General features: G+C 49.2%; 1 protein-coding gene across 6 annotated transcripts in view; it reads right to left on the reverse strand.

The window, feature by feature from the left end:
* BIRC3 (baculoviral IAP repeat containing 3) overlaps positions 1–16573 on the reverse strand; it is a 54616-nt gene that overhangs the window by 15105 nt on the left and 22938 nt on the right. Inside the window, exon 1 of one of the 6 annotated variants that reach the window (XM_078059084.1) lies at positions 3828–4010. The exons of 2 other annotated variants lie outside the window; for them this stretch is intronic. The gene's annotated coding sequence lies outside the window, so the exon portion shown is untranslated. Of the gene's footprint in view, positions 1–1887; positions 2922–3020; positions 3170–3325; positions 3346–3827; positions 4011–16573 lie in introns of those variants that run through there. 3 more of the 6 variants (XM_078059086.1, XM_036068492.2, XM_078059085.1) reach the window with 3 other exon arrangements.

Below are 16573 nucleotides of genomic sequence, written 5' to 3' on the forward strand. Positions count from 1 at the left end.
ATTCATAGCTGTACCACAATGCTCTCTTTTCAAACCTTTCCTCCAGCACAGAGCACCGGTGGTTCAGGATTGTGTACCGTGCACACGAGGTCCTGCATGACACCTGGCAGCGGCCAAGAAATCCTGGGGGGACCCGCGGGCTCAAACCGGCGCCGGCAGGGGCACGAGGAGGTCTGGCTCGCACCGACTCGGACCTCTGTGCTTGACTCATTTCTCTAACTTTCTATTTTGAAATTAATTTATGCACAGAGAAGAGTTCCAGGAACAACAGAATTCCCGCCCACACGGCGCTGGACCTCCCCAGCCCTCCCAGAGCCGTACAGAACACAGCACAGTCGGAGACGCCGGGACGTGAGCACCGACCCAGGGCTGCTGGTCAACCTGCATGCCCTGCTCCAATCTCCCGTTTTCCAAGTACGTCTCTTCTCGGATCACAGTTCGGTTTTTCCTTTAATGTTTTGATGAATTACCAACATTTTTTAAAAGTAAGAGATTTCCCATGACATTCTAGATCCCAAGCTCCTTTGGAAAAACCCGACGGGCGACAGCGAGCTGCTGTGAGCGGGCTCGCGACTCTGATACCGAGACTGTCCCTTGCCATAGGGTTCCTCTGACGGAACAATAGTGAAGAAAGTGAAATTGTTCTGATACCTGTGTCTGTCGAAAGTGACAAAAATGCAAGGTGGACAAAGAGAGACAAGTCTGGGAGAAAATGAAGGCACCATATTTCTTTGTGGAAGAGAGGACTATTCCTACACATTAAGATATGTATCTAATGTATGTTTTTGTTTAAAAGAGAGACCCCAGTTCTGTTCATTTATGCCACCTGCCTGGCCTCTCTACATTTGAGACCATAAACCCAGGCCTTACGCTACAGAAGCCTGGCTGTGGACACGAGGCACTCAGACGCCTGTGCAAATGTAGGCAACAGTTTATGATAAAAGAATGAAAATACGCCAAGATGCCCCTCCCGCATCGATTCAAACTCTCTTACCCACTTCCACACATAGACCTCCAAACGCTCTGGGGGACACCCGAGGCCTCACGGGCTGGGGCCGCCACAGCTCAGGCTCTGGCCACCTGCCCAGCCGTCCACAGCCCGAGGCAGCTCCCTAGCCCGCTGCCCTCTGCAACCCTGAAGCCTTCAGGATCCTCCCCAAGTTCTCCCCAATCCCCTTTGGAAGACTGCTTTGCCTTCTGCGTCCCTAAGAGACCTCACTGAGCAGTAACCCTTTCACACCCCCAAATCCATGCTTCTCCCTTAAAACCCACCCGCTGCCTCAGAAATCCTGCTCCCAGCCCTAGCCTCTCCCTTCCTCCTCCTCCTCTCCCCGGATTCTTCCTTCCAGATAACAGACGTGCTTAGGTCTGTCTCGGTTTCCGCACGAGAACAGCAACAAAAATCCTCTTTCAACCCCACTTTCCATTCTAGCAACTATAGTTGACTCACAATGACTGAACAATGCAGGGGTCAGGGGCGCCCACGCCCTCTCCCCACACTGTTGAAAATCTGACTATAACTGTTGACTCCCAAAAAGTTCATAATAAATTGCAGTTGACCAAAAGCCTTACTGGTAACAGTCGATGAAACGAGTATTTTGGATGTTATATGCATTACGTACTGTATTTTTACAATAAAGTCAGCAAAGGAAAACGTTAAGAAAATCAAAGGAAAATGCGTTTACAACACCGTGCGTACTTATGGAAACCATATGCGCCCAAGCGGGCGCGGGCGGCTCGAGCCCTGCTCCAGGGTCTGCTGTGTCACTCTGTCTTCGCAGCGTCTCAGGGAAGGCCCCGGGGCCACTGCATTTGGCCGACATCGCTTAAACGGTCAGCATGAATAACACCAAAGCCTTCTTTCCCAAAAACTACGGAAATGTTTACCTCTGACGCTGGGGCCCACTTCCTCTCAGACACGTCCTACCCCAGGGGCGCCTGGGGGCTCAGTCGGTTGAGCGTCTGCCTTCGGCTCGGGTCATGGTCTCAGGGTCCCGGGATCGAGTCCCGCATCGGGCTCCCTGCTCAGCGGGGAGCTGCTTCTCCCTCTGCCCCCCCACCCCCAGTTCGCTCGCTCTCTCTTTCACAAATAACTAAAACCTTAGGAATGTTCTCCTTCCTTGGCTTCTCGATACCACCCTGGGATTCCTGTCTCCTTTCTGGTGGTTCCCTCCGGGAATGGCTCAAGGTCTCAGCCTCTCAACAGCTCCGGTGGGCAACCTGCTTGACCCCAGGGCTGGTGGGTGCTCCACCCTCTTGGGCACCTGGCAGACCCAGCTCTGCGGCTGCAGGGGGAGCGAGCCTTGCTTCCGGCCGCCCCCGGACGCTGAGCTCCGTCGGAGCAGAGCCAGCTTCGAGCGCTGGACCAGCCCTCCCGCTGCCAGCATCCACCCGGCTCCACACAAAATGGAGACACTTGCTGAACAGGGGGGTCAGCAGACTTGACCGGGCACCCGTGACCACAACAGCCTCATCTGCGTGGTATTAAGAACATCAGTTTTACGTCAGTGACTGCGAAGTCTGCTCCCCGACGGTTTGAGGTCGCACTCCCGGGTTCTTGGATACCATTCAGGCCCCCCCGACGGCGTGACCCTGAGCCCGAGCAAGCTCATCACCAGAGATGATCACGGTGACCACCTGAAACACGACCTGAAGCGTGTCTGCAGAGGGTCCCGCACACAGCGGGTGGCAGAACGGCTGGCGCCGGGACTGACCGCTCGCAAACCGGGTTCGCACCACTGTTAGCGCAGCACCGGCCCAGCGCCCGCCACCCCCGGCTAGCGGGATGAACCCCACGCGGGCGTCCCATGCTGCCCCCAGGGCAGCCACCAGAAAGCTGCTCTCCGGCCAACACACGCCAACATTGCTCCTCCACGGGGCCGCGAACGATGTGACTGCCCTGTTCCTACGAAGTTCTGGGGCAGCCTGTCCCCAAGCTCACCGGGCGCCCTCCGCGGCGCGGGAACACCTCCGGGCCCTGGGGTCACCCCGGCCACGAGGCCCCCGCCCCCTGGGCTCACCGCTGACTGGCGCGGGGGTGCACACAGGCAGGGCGCTCCCTGCAGCGCCGTCTGGCCCGTGGGCCTCCCCGCCGACCCTCGCCCTCCACCGTGCGCCCTAGTGCGCCCCACCCACGCGAGGGGCGGTCCGCGCACGCGCACCCGGGCCGCCCGTCACCCACCCGCCGCCCCGAGGCCCCGCGCCCACGCGAGGGGAGGCCCGCGCACGCGCACCCGGGCGGCCCGTCGCCCACCCGCCGCCCCGAGACCCCGCGCCCACGCGAGGGGCGGTCCGCGCACGCGCACCCGGGCCGCCCGTCACCCACCCGCCGCCCGAGGCCCCGCGCCCACGCGAGGGGCGGTCCGCGCACGCGCACCCGGGCCGCCCGTCACCCACCCGCCGCCCGAGACCCCGCGCCCACGCGAGGGGAGGCCCGCGCACGCGCACCCGGGCGGCCCGTCACCCACCTGCCGCCCCGAGACCCCGCGCCCACGCGAGGGGAGGCCCGCGCACGCGCACCCGGGCCGCCCGTCACCCACCCGCCGCCCCGAGGCCCCGCGCCCACGCGAGGGGCGGTCCGCGCACGCGCACCCGGGCCGCCCGTCACCCACCCGCCGCCCCGAGGCCCCGCGCCCACGCGAGGGGCGGTCCGCGCACGCGCACCCGGGCGGCCCGTCACCCACCTGCCGCCCCGAGACCCCGCGCCCACGCGAGGGGAGGCCCGCGCACGCGCACCCGGGCCGCCCGTCACCCACCCGCCGCCCCGAGGCCCCGCGCCCACGCGAGGGGAGGCCCGCGCACGCGCACCCGGGCCGCCCGTCACCCACCTGCCGCCCGAGGCCCCGCGCCCGCGGCTGGAGGCGGCCGTGTCCTCGGGTGGCCCCGGTCGGCCGGCTCTGCGGTGCGGGCGGGAGGCCGGCGGGGCTTTTAGCGCCTCGGAGGCCGGCCCGCCCCCATGTGTGCGGCCCGCTGCGGCCGGTGCTTTCCTCGCAGGACGTGGGGGAACTCCGCGGCGGTAACCACACGCACTTCCCCTAACCCGGGCCTGGCAAGCGCCCCCGGGGATTTCCGCGACCCCGGGGGCGCCACTGTGCCGGCCGCGGCCTTTCCGACGGCGGTGCTGCGGCCACGGGTCAGCGCGCCCGGCTTCCCGACAGCGCTGCGGTGCGAGCGGGCAGCCCGGGGAGGGCACGGTGGGAGCGCAGGGCTCTTCCCTCGGCTTGTTTCCCTGTGCGAAACGCCGACGCGACCCGATGAGTCTCCGTATTGAAACTTTTATTTTTTGCCGGGTTGTTTTATAACTAGGGTGGACTCGGCTGTAGAAGTAAGCTCCTGCTTTGGCCTTCCGCCCCGCGTCGGAGGCCTCTAAGTGGCGGTGGTCCTCTCGGGGAAAGCTGGGCTCTCTGCACCCGCCACCTCGCCCTCAGCATTCCCTGTCCAGGCGGCCCCTGAAGCCTCTCTAAGGACCACCCGCCAGGGGAACGCAGGCCCGGGGCCAGCTCACCTGTCTGTCTGTCTTCCAGCACACAGATAAAACCCGCAGTATTCGTCAGGGATTCCTCATCCTGCGCGAACAAAGCGGACGCCCATTCCATTCCGCACACTCATCAGGGGCGGGGACGCCTTCAGGGTCGCGTGGATTTGGCTGCCCAGGGCAGTTAGGGACCCAGCTGGAGCTGTGCCAAAACGAGCAAGTTTATCTGTCCTGTGGACACTTCAATCCACTCCTGAGCCTGCTTATTCAAAACTTTATTAGACGTTTTCTGAAAACCTTTTTGTGGTCCTTACAGACTTTTGATCGTGTACCCATCAAAAGAATTTTGAAAAACTATATTCCTCTGCACATTTTTAACTTCACATTAAAACATAAAAGCTGTCCCAGTTGCAAAGCAACTGCAAAATGCAGACTAGGTATTTTAGAATAAAATTGATCCAGCACTCTTTTCAACGAATTCAGTGGAATACAAATATAGCCATTTGATGCCCACCATCACCACAATTAACACATCAGCTCATCTTTAATAATTGCAAATATTATATCATTGCCTTTTGTCCTTGAACAATCTACTTCCCCCACAGAATTTTATTTAATTTTAATTTTAATCCCAGTATAGTTAACAAACAGCATTATATTAGTTTCAGGTGCCCCCACAGAATTTTAATGTACGTTTACTAGAGACATCTTTATACTCACTCATATTTCTGAAACAAATACATGCATAAGCTGAATTTATTTTTTTTCCTGTGACCATAAAGCTCTAAGTGTTAAAAATGTCTCCTTGATTGCATTATTGATACAACTTTCAGTACCTGTTATACAGTTGATCAAAACAATAAAGATCATAAATGCTGATAATTACTAAAGATAAAAAGTAAAATTCTACAAATGCAATCTTAATGGCTTCAGCTTATATTTGAACAACCTGTTCAAATGTGTGTTTGTCGGTATTACCTATTACTAGAATATGATCGGCTCAACATAGGTACTGTTCAGTTTTTTCATCTCTAAAGATAAGTGTTGAAAACCTTCTCTACATAAATAAGTGTAGATTAGACCAGAAAAATGTTATTATGTCAATTTTTCACAATTTTTTGAACTTGTTTTATACCCCCAAAATCATTTAATGATCTTTAATCGAAATTTAATTAGTTATCAGTAGACAACTCAATTTTGTTGAAATCAGTGACTTGGAAACCACAGGCCTTTTTTTCCCAGGTAGAGTTGCCAGAGTTAGCAAGATAAAATACAGGATATGGGGCACCCGGGTGGCTCAGGTGCTTAAGCGTCTGCCTTCAGCTCAGGTCGTGATCCCGGAGTCCCAGGATCGAGCCCCGAGCCCCAAGTTGGGCTCCCTGCTCAGTGGGGAGCCTGCTTCTCCCTCTGCCCCTCACCCCGTTCACTTGTGCTCTCTCTCTCTCTCAAATAAATGAATAAAATATTTTAAAAATAAATAAAATACAGGACACCTGGTTAAATTTAAATTTGAGATAATTTTTTTGGTATAAGTTTGTCCCATGCTATACATTATTCATTGATTATCTTATATTCAAATTTAACTGGATGTCTTACATTCTACCTGGCAGCTCTATGCACAGATTTTAGAGTAATTCATTTTGTCAGCACTAACACCAATTGTTTCTAATTGTCCAGGAAGATTTTACACCGAGGGGCAATACACTATTTTAAAACCCAAGATGGGTGAGAGGTGAGCCTGTCCTTTTAAGAAGAGAGCACCTTTGTGAAAATGAAAAGGTTGGTGTGAAGACAGGACAGGCCTGGCCCCCTGAGCAGCTCTTGTTTTCAGGCTGATCAGTTTTAGGAAGAACTACATGTGGAAATTAAGGGTCAGGCTGTCAGTTCCCTTAGAACCATTTGAGTTCCCATTTGCCCATGGCTAAATCTTTGTGAGGACCTGGTGAGCCTGCCCAAGGGAGCACGTATCCCAATTTAAACACCAGAGCCTGGGGCACCTGCGTGGCTTGGTGAGGTAAGTGTCCAACTCTTGATCTCAGCTCAGGTCTTCATCTCAGGGTCGTGAGTTCAAGCCCTGCATTGGGCTCTGCACTGGGTGTGGCGCCTACTCAAAAAAAAAAAAAAAAAGACCAGGGCCTGAGAAATCCTGAGGAGACTAGGATTCCCGTGTGCCTCAAACTCAATGAGTTGAGACCAGACCTGCCAGGGCCTGGAGTAGATCACTATGTCTCCTCCACAACATTTCACGCAACCTTAACGGTTGATTTTTTTTTTAAGATTTATTTACTTTAGAGTGTGTGAACAGGGGGAGGGGCAGAGTGAGAGGGAGGGAGAGATTCCCAAGAAGACGCCCTGCTAAGTGCAAAGCCTGATGCGGGGCTTGATCTCACGACCCTGAGATCACGACCTGAGCCGAAACCAAGAGCCGGCGGCCCAACTGACTGAGCCACCCAGGCACCCGAATTGTTAATTTTTTACAAGAATTGTTTTTCCTATAACAGTTCTAAGTTGCATATGAGCAAGGACTTTGTTCTTGTATTTTGTTCACATTATTCTAGTACCAGCAGGGTACCTGTAAATCATGGGTGTTCAATAAATCTCTGTTGACTGACAAAAACAGAGTCAGTCTATCCTCCTGGGCCTTCTGCATTCTAAACCTGCACCCAATTTGTTAATATTGTAACTTACTTTATATTTTCCCTCTAACCCTGAATATCCCAAATATTTTATATAAAAACTCCATTTTTCCTTCCAGCACCACATATGACCTATTCTCCAATACTCTTTTAGACACAGAAGTAAGCAAAGAAATTCTTGAGGACAGTGACAAGATAAACACATGGGGCCATTTCTATCCAGTTTACCAGCTGTCCTCCGCTGTCCACGTGTAAGCAAGGGGTGAGAAGCGTGCTCACCCCATTCCTGGTTTGGAAACTTGGTAACTCTCACCTCTGGTGTGTTCTCAATATCTTATTATTAAATAATCAATTTTAAAATATTTTTTTTCCCTTGAGGGTAATCAGGATGAACAAATACTCTTTCTCTGGAAGGAGTTTCACAGGGTGGAAAGTCGGTAACAACTTCAGTCCCAGCCTAAAGCTATTTCACTGTAAGTTCTTACGTTTTTAGCTAAAGAGATAGATTCTGCGTAGGACTCTAGAACTGAAAGCAAAAGTGAAATCGAACAAAGGGGACATGCTGTTCTGATTCCAAAGTAAATATGAAAGTCATCGTGAGTGCCGGGGATTTCCTGGTCTGTTGGCAACTGTGTAACTTGCCAATAAAACAATGGGATCAGCCTTGAACAAGTGCTAATGAAGAAATTCACAAGGATGTCTCTTGTAACAGAGACCGATCTGTTCTCAAAGTGCAGCTTGCCCTTCTAAGTGGTGGCTTACTTGTGATTTCTTTGTCCTGAGAGTACTTCACGGACATCAGTGACATAGTTCCAAGTCACCCAGATGGAGATAAAGAACATTTTCCATCACCCCAGAAATTCCTTCATGCCTCTTCCCAGTGAACGCGTATCTAGACACCCCGCCCCCGGCCTCAAGCACTACTCTGACTGGGATCACGGTGGCTTCATGCTGTCTTCTCAGACCTCACATAAACAGAATCGTGCGGCTTCTTTCACTCACCATGTTTGTACTTTGATCCACGTGAGCATGTATCAGTAGCTGGTTGTCCTTACTGACAAGTAGTATCCCACTGGATAAATATTCCCTAATTTGTTTATTCGTTCTCCTGCTGATGGACGTTGGGTTACCTCCTGTTTGACCCCTTATGAAGAGTGAAGCTAGGAACGTTTTGGTTCAAGTCTTTTTTGTGAATCTCTGGATTCCTTTCTGTTTTATAAGTACCTGGACGAGGAATTGCCATAGGTAGGTGTATATTTATTTTTATGAGGAATTGCCAAAAACTGTGACAAAGTGTTTGCAGCATTTTACACTCCCACCAGCAAGATATGAGAATTCTCGTTGCTGAACACCCCTCCTAAGACTTAGTATTGTCACTTTCTAAATTTGACCTCTTCTCTTGAGTATGTATTGGTATCTCATTATGCTTCTAATTTTTATTTCCTGGTAACTAATGATGTTGAATACATTTTCATATGCCCCTTCTTGACTTAGATATCAACCTCTCTGAAGTGACTGTTCAAATCTTCTAGTTTCAAACCGAATAGATTGACTTCTTATTATTTTTTAGGATTTATTTATCTTAGAGAGAGAGGTAGAGAGGGTGCGCATGCTCACGGAAGCAGGAGGAGGGGCAGAGGGAGAGAGAGAGAGAGAACCCCAAGCAGGCTCCACACCCAGCATGGAGCCCAACACGGGGCTCAATCTCACAACCCTGAGATCATGACCTGAGCCAAAATCCAGAGTTGCACGCTTAACCCACTGAGCCACCCAGGTACCCCCAATTTTTTATTATTGATTTAAGGGAGTTCTTTACATATTCTGGATATTAGTCCTCTGTTATGTACACTGACTATTTTCTCCAAGTTGGTGGCTTGCCTTTTGCCTTTACTTTTTAATGAGTAGAATATATTAATTCTGATGGAGCCTAAGTTAACAATATTTTCTTTTATGTAGAGTGCATTTTATATCACATTTAAGAAATCTTTACCTACCTCAAGGTCATAAAGATTTTCTTCTATGGTTTCTCTTAGAAGCTGTGATATTAGCTTTTGCACTTAGGACTATGATTCATCTCAGATTAATTTTTGCATATGGTGTGAGTTGAGGGCCAAGGTTCATTTTTTTTTCTAAACATTGTTCCAACATAATTTATTGAAAAGTTCCCTTCCCCACTGAATTGCTTTACTATGTCTTTGTCAAAAACCAACTGAACTTATATGTGGAGGTTTCTTTTTGAACTCTGTATTCTGTTCTGTTAATCTATTTCTCTATCCTTATGACAATACCATACTGTATGGATCACTGTATCTTTAAAGCAAGCGTTGATTTCAAATAGCACTATTTGAACTCTGTTTTTCTTCAAAATTGTCCTGGTTGAGTCCTTTAAATTTTCATATAATTTTTAGAATTGTGAATATCTTTTTAAAAGTTGCTGGGAGTTTGATTAGCATTATGTTCAATCTATTGATCAATTTTAGAAGTATTGACATTTCATTGTTACTGAGTCTTCTAATCCAGAGGAAAGTATAGCCCTCTATCTGCCTTCTTTAATTTCCTTGTTTTCAGTACATAGATCTTATCTTTTATTACATTTATTGCTAAGTATTTCATATTTTTATGCTATTGTAAATACTATTTTTTTAATTTAGATTTTCAGTTGATATAGTATTTTTAAATTGTGTGTTCAGTTGTTTGTTGTTAGTAGGTGGAAATTAAATCAATTTTAGTGTAAAAATCTTTTATCCTGCTACCTTGCTAAATTCACTTACTGTAGTCATTTGTTAGATTGTTCTGGGTTTTCTTTAGCAAACTACCACATCATCAATAGATATAAACAACTGTATTTCTTCCTTTCTTATTTTATTCCTTTTATTTTTTTTCTTGCTTTATGGTACAAGTCAGGACCTCTAGTACAATGATGAAGAGACTTGATTAGAGCCTACCTCCTTGACTTATTCTTGACCTCAGGGAAAAAATGATGTTAATTATAGATTTCTCATAGGTACTCTTTATCAGATTGAGGAGGTTTCTTAACATTCTTACTTTACTGACAGCTTTTTTTAAATAAAAAATGGGAGCTATATCCTGCTCAGCAGGGGAATCTGTTTCTCCCTCTGCCTCTCCTGCTCCCCTGCTTGTGCTCTCTCTCTCTGTGTCAAATAAATAAATTAAATCTTAAAACAAAAATGGAAGCGGGGCACCTGGGTGGCTCAGTCGTTAAGCGTCTGCCTTCGGCTCAGGTCATGATCCCGGGGTCCTGGGATCGAGCCCCGCATGGGCTCCCTGCTCCACGGGAAGCCTGCTTCTCCCTCTCCCGCTCCCCCTGCTTGTGTTCCCTCTCTCGCTGTGTCTCTCTCTGTCAAATAAACAAATAAAATCTTTAAAATAATACCTTCACTAAAAAAAAAAAAATCCTTTACTGTCATTAATTACCATGTTCAATCTTCTTGAATGTATGAAATACTAAAATAATAACTGTTTTAATGTCTTTGTCTACTAATTCTATTATTTTTCAGGAGACTCTCTGAGAATCTCTGGAATTCTCTCTCTCTCCGTGGCTCTCTCCCTTCTCAGCATTGTGTCCTAAAAATCTCGCTGTGTCTCTGTCAAATAAATAAATAAAATCTTAAAAAAAAAATGGGAGCTATATCTATAAGCTGATCATATGGTTTTTCTGTTTATTCTGTTAATATGGAGAATTGCATTGATTAATTTATGAGTATTAAACCAATCCTGAATTTCTAGGATAAACTTCACTTGCTCATGATGTCATGTCCTTATTATATATTGCTGATTTAATTTTCTAATACTGTGCTCAGGATTTTTCTTGGGGGGGAGGGGCAGAGAGAGAACCCCAAGCAGGCTCCATGCTCAGCACGTAGCCCAGTGCAGGGCTCGATCTCACGACCCTGAGATCATGAGCTGAGCTGAAATCAAGAGTCGGACGCTTAACCCACTGAGCCACCCAGGCACCCCTGTGTTCAGGTTTTGGTTTTTTTTTTGTTTTTTTTTTTTGTAATCTCTACACCCAATGTGGGCTTGAACTCACAACCCCAAGATCAAGAGCTGCATACTCTATGGACCCAACCAGCCAGCCGCCCCTTTGTTTAGGATTTGTGAGTTGAGGGTGGAGAAGGAGAGAAATAAGGGGGGAAATGGAAACGGGACGGTTAAGATTCCAGAAGAACATGGAACATCAGTAGAACAAACTACTGAAATCTGGTAGAGAAGCTAAGAACTCATTAAAAGTCAACAGTTTATACTAAACATGCTCGCGATGTTGCTGAGCAGAGTGACAGGACGGATCACACCGACATTCGGTCCCGCAAAGTCGGTTTTCCCGGCAGAATTTTAGAGCCACGGCACCCACAGGAGTGGCCACAGACTCGCGTCTGCCAGGGCAGTTCTCTGGAGTCGGGCGGGCGGGGAGCAGCTCCTGGCCTCGCCGGCTTGGGTTTCAGGGCACAGAGAGAGAAAGCAGGCTAACTCCCGATGGGAGGCTAGAGAACACCAGGCATCTGCCTGTAGGACCGGACCAGTCCCTACAGGAGCCAAACAGCTCACAGGAGACAGCATTGGGACTGACGGGCCCTGGGCTGGTGAGGACAGAACTCTCCGACGAGGGAAGCTTGTTCAGAGCAAAAGAACGGGTCGAAGAAGATGACGACGGAGTGAAGTCGCGGGAGAGGGCGCATATCCAGAAGCTGCCTGTCCACGGGAGGGCTCTGGTGCGGATGGTTTCCCCATTCTCAAAGCTTCCCAGCCGCCCTGACTGGTAGCTTTCAGTGTCTGAGATCCAGAAGCTTTAAAAGCTAAAGTGATCGATTCCAGATGCCTCATTCTACCATTTTCCCCACCGATGAGAGGTAGAAAGAGGCACCTAGGGAGTGCCAGGATTCTCGGGGCCACGTCTGCTCTGTCGCTCAGGGGCTGCTGGGCCCCAGCCCTTCTCTGAGCGGCACCGGGCAAGGCCAGAGACGTGATCAGTACAGAAGCGCAGGAGACACTGCCTCGCAGGCTTATGCACCTCGGTCCTGGCCCTGAGCAATGCAAGCTGTGCATGGATATCCTTCCCAAATGGGGAGCAAGAGAAACAAGAGAGTTGTTGTTGGGACCGTCTTGCAACCTCTGCCCTGAACGGGCATAAAATCTTTTCCAAACAAAAAATCCTAAACTGTCTAGGAAATTGGAGGCATCCTTGGCTTGGCAAGCCAGGGGCTTGAGGTATCCGGAGCTAGCTGCAGCAGAGGTCCTGGCCCAGCCACGCAACTCTGCCGCCAGGGAGGCTGGCTTGGCACTCAGCTTTCCCCTTCCTAGCGGGGTGCCCCCCCAGAACCCCCTTCCCTCCCTGTGCACCCGACTCCCACTAACAGCTTGCACCTGTGGCCTGCTCTGGAGCATGACCCTTGGTGGATGTGAGTATGAGACCACTCCCACACTGCTACCATTGCCCTCCCTGCTCTTCCCCCTGCAGACCCCGTGAGGCTGGACCCCTTCCGTACTCGGCTCTTTCTCCCTGCTGGATCCCGTCGCCCCCCTTCGCCACAGGCTCTCCTGAATGGCGCTACGCTCTCAATAGATCACGTGGTCCTGAGTCCCTGTGCTAGCTTCTTCGAGAGAGAGCCCGGCAGACTGGCGCCTGCAGCGAGTTGCCCGATCTGCACCCGCCCCTCTCTCAGCTGTAAAATGGGTGCACACCTCGTAGAGTGTTGTCAGGATTCCCTGAGCTGATGCTCATGGGGTACTTAGGAGAGTGCCGGGCACACAGAAAGAGCTCAGCCACGTATATAAATAAGAGTTAGTGCTTATTATGAGAGGTTGGTGCCATCGGATGTGAAGGTACAGCAGTTCTTTATAATAATTTTCAGAATGCCGGATTAGTACAGTTGTTCTAGGAATGATGTTCTCAGGCTAAGTTAGCGCCTTACTTTTACCGTTAGCCGCAAGGAACTGGTAGGTTTCAGAGTACCTGCCACCACAGCTGCGACAGGCAAACTCACAGCGTGATCCCTACTATGAAGAGGAAAGGCACACTCCATGTCCCTCCCCCACGTCTGTCAGCAAAGCAACAATTAAATAAACCACGTTTGGACCACGGAACATCATACAGCTGTTAAAAAATAAGAGTATGTTCCCTGACAGAAGCAACTTTAAATTCTTTCTGGAGGAATGCACCCTCAAAACGGGTCTCAAAAACCCACTGATAGCACCCCAGTGAACATGAGCTTCCGGGTAAGGGTCACAAGACATCCAGAATCATCAAATATAAAAGAAGTACATCTAATATGCTTCTAGAAATAAAAGAGAGAATTGAATAAAACAAGACCAAATCAGAGAAGGAGACAAACCATGAGAGACTCTTAACTCCAGGGAACAGACTGAGGGCTGCTGGGGAGGAGAGGGATAAGGGGTGGGGTAGCTGGGGGACAGGCATGAAGGAGGGCGCGTGATCTGATGAGCACTGGGCGTGATACACAACTGATGAATCACTGACCTCTACCTCTGAAACCAATAATATACTATATGTTAATTAATTGAATTTAAAATAAAATTAAATTTAAAAAAAGAAATAAAAGAGGGAATTGAAAACATGGGTAAGGAGCAAGAGATTATAAAAAATAAACAGGCAGATTTGCAAAAGGAAAGAACTTCCAGAAACTGAAAAATAATCACTGAAATTAAAATCTTACTGAGATAATTAAACTGCTAATGAAGAGATAGCGAGATAATTAATGATCTTGATCCACAACCTACAGAGTGCTAGACCACAGCACGGAGAGATGAAGAAACTGGGAAAACGGAAACATCCGATACGGAGGATTTGTCTAATTCCAGACCCAGAATGAGATAATAAAGAGACAGGGGGAAATCCAATATAAAGAAGTAGTGGCTGAGACCTTCCCAGAAATTGTGAAAGACTGAGACTCAGTAATTTAAGGTGGCAGCTGCTCCATTAAGCCACAATCAAACCGAAACCACCAGTGAATATTCAAGAACAGAGAGGTTCTCAGACATTATTGGAAAGTCCTTTACAACTGCCAATAAGAGCTTTGATTTCTTAGGACTATTCTCAGAGATAACTTTGCGGCTCACCTTGCTGGTAAAAGTCATCTCTCATTAGGCAGAGGAAGTGGTAAGATCTGACCCTCATTGTCACCAACGTGGAAGAAACGGCTGATGAAGTAAAAAACAAAAGGACGTCAAAAGAAGAGAGCAACGCTATTGTTTATTTTAATATGGCTGTCGTAGACTGCATTCTCCGCAAACAGACCCTCAGATGGAGACTGTGTGCGGGGGGTTATGGCCCCTCACGGGCCCCGCAGAGCGCCTCCCCCAAGCGCCACCAGCGGGTAGCACCCCCACCTCCCACAGCTGGGGCAGCGAGTGACCGCGCTGGAGGTGGATCTGGACAGCGCGACAGGGTCACCGCGACGGCCCGGGGGCAGAACGCTTGCTGCGGTCACACATCGACCCTCGACGTGAGGAACATGCACTCCAGAAAGGTTAAAGGATCCAGAAAAAACTGTAACACAAGAGATCAGTAGCTGGCGGAGCATTCATCTGCTCAAGAAATATTTAAGCCAGGCTTACTGTTGTCAAACTTGGCGCAAGGGACGGCAGAAATAGTGAAGAATAATAGACAGTTGTGACTAGTGGTGGGCCGAGGCCGCCGCTGCCCGCTGGCGAGGGTCAATCCTAAGTATTTCCTCCCAACTCCCAGTGATGTCCAGTCAGTAGCTTGAAATAGGCCTCAGTGGAAGTACTGACACCGTGGAAATTGGATAAAGCTACAAAACAGAGCTTTTTACCCCAAAGAGCCAATTGTTAAACATCCATTAGCACAATACTGCACCTCACTTCTGAGCTAATAATCCCACAGAATGTAAAGGTGAAAACTGTCCACTTGCCTCTGGTTACACACACCCGTGTATGTATGAAAAGTGGGTTACAGAACTCCTAGACTGTTTGGGACAAGAGCCTCAGACTCACGCTGTCCAACGGAAATATGTGAGCCACATATATACTTTAAAATTTTCTAGTAGCCGTATTTTTTTAAAAAGTAAAAAGAGTGAAACTGTCATTATATATTTTATTTAACCTAATATATCCAGATTCTTATCATTTCAACATGTAATACAAAAATATTTTGCTTTTTAATACATTTTCAAGATCCATATGTATTTTATGCTTAATGGCACATCTCAATTCAGATGTTAAATTTAGGAGTTAGGAAGATGGTGGAGTAGGAGGACCCTAGACTCACCTCATCCCACGAACACAACTAGATAACTACCAAATCATCCTAAATACCCTAGAAATCGACCTGAAGACTGATAGAACAAACTCCACCACTAAAGAGAGAGAAGAGGCTACATCAAAGAAAGTAGGAAGTGCGGAGACACAGTTTGGGGAAGAAAGGGATTGTGGCCACCGTAATAAGGAGGAAGCCAGGGTCACAGAGAAGAGTAAGACGGACTAGCACACAGGGGAGCACATGGGAAAATGAGTCCCCAAAGCCATTTGCTGGGAAAAAGAGAGGGGCTGATTTTTGTGAGTTCTTGCAACCAGCGGGGCTTCAAGCCTGGAGTTCTAAAAGTCAGCAGGCTGGGCTTGGGGAGAGCCCAGAGGGCACTGCGCTACTCCTGGAGAGAAGACAGAGCAAACAGCCTGCAGACATACAGTCTGGAAACAGCGATCTGAAGAGTGCCTGGGGCACACAGTAAGGAGGTTATGTGCTCATCTCCGAGTGTCCCAGAGAGACAGCGTTCATACAGAGACCCCTGTATAAACCAACCGACCAACCCCCACACTCCAATGGAACCACTCCACCCAGTCACCCTTGCCTCAGTCCCAGTGCAGCAGGCCCCTCCCCCAAGACTGGCCCAAACCCTTGCTCACACCATGTCTCCCAACCTGGGAGCTTCCCTGGGCTTCTGCTCCCTCCAGTGGTGACGCCAACAGGCCTCTTCCACAACAGACCAGAGCATACTTAGTTAAAACTTGCCACATTCAGGAACAAGGACCAGACACTGCCCACAACAGGTAAACAGCCTCTGCAGACGACTGGCCTGATGGATAAAGCAGGCAGGACACAACAGCAGCTCACATGCAGCACACCCCGGAGACATTCCCGGAAGGGCCAGACCCTAGGGAACAGGGGACACTACACAGCAGGGCACTACAGGGCCTCTTCTTCATAAGGTCATTACCCTCAAGTGCAGAAGACAGCTCACTTTCCTAACACAGAGAAATAGACACAGAGAGGCAGACAAATGAGAAAACAGAGAAGTTTATGAAATGAAAGACAAGGTCACAGCCAGAGATCTAAGCAAAACAGATATAAGTAACATGCCTGAGAATTTAAGTAATAATCATAACGATACTCACTGGACTTGAGAAAAGGGTGGAAGACCTAAGTGAGACCCATAACACAGAGATAAGGAATAACATAGCAGAAATA

Source organism: Halichoerus grypus, chromosome 11, assembly GCF_964656455.1.
Source record: "Halichoerus grypus chromosome 11, mHalGry1.hap1.1, whole genome shotgun sequence".
Lineage (NCBI taxonomy): Eukaryota > Metazoa > Chordata > Mammalia > Carnivora > Phocidae > Halichoerus > Halichoerus grypus.